This window comes from Myotis davidii, unplaced genomic scaffold (assembly GCF_000327345.1).
Source record: "Myotis davidii unplaced genomic scaffold, ASM32734v1 scaffold42, whole genome shotgun sequence".
Lineage (NCBI taxonomy): Eukaryota > Metazoa > Chordata > Mammalia > Chiroptera > Vespertilionidae > Myotis > Myotis davidii.
This window is the reverse complement of record NW_006294243.1, coordinates 1,774,809-1,775,624: the sequence shown is the minus strand read 5'-3', so window position 1 is coordinate 1,775,624 and position 816 is coordinate 1,774,809.

Sequence of the window (816 nt, the reverse complement as noted above, 5' to 3'; positions counted from 1 at the left end):
GCCTTTGGGGGTGAGGAGACCAGCGGGGGTCCAGTTGGGGGCAAGCAAGCCATCCGTGGGGGTTATCAGGACAGTAGGGGGCAGTTTGGAGTGAGAAGGCCAGCAGGGGGGCAGTTGGGGATGAGCAGGCCAGTGGGGAAGGAAAGTAGGGGCCAGCAGGCCAGCAGGGGAGACAGTTGGGGGTGATCAGGCTGGCAGGGGGGCACTTGGGGGCAACCAGGCAAGCAGCGGGGGGCATCAGTTGGGGGCGAGCAGGCCAGCTGGCAGAGTGGTTAGAGGAAATCAGGCAGGCAGGTGAGTGGTTAGGAGCCAAGAGTTCCGGATTACGAGAGGGATGTCTGACTGCTGATTTAGGCCCGGTCCCTGTAAACTGGCAGGACATTTTTCAAGGGGTCCCAAATTGGAGAGGGTGCAAGTCAGGCTGAGGAACACACCCTCCCCTGTGCACAAATTTCATGCACTGGGCCACTAGTATATAATAAAGAAGAGCTAATATGCAAATGGTCATCATGCTATCACACCATTGCTCTGTAACTGCTCAAACACTCAACTCTGGGGAGAGAGGAAAGGGGACCAGCCAGGAATAAATGAGCTCATGAGAGAGGAATGGGGACCAGCTAGGCTGTGGTCAGGGAGAGGGATAAGCCACCAGCCCCATGGTCCTGGGCACCAGCAGCTGCACTTGTGCCTGTGGCCTGGGAGAGGACAAGATACCCACCCCATGATCCTGGGTGCCAGCAGCTGGGGCTGCAGCCCAGGAGAGGGACAAGCCACCCACCCTCTAGTCCCAGGTGCCAGTGCCTGTGCTGCAGCCTG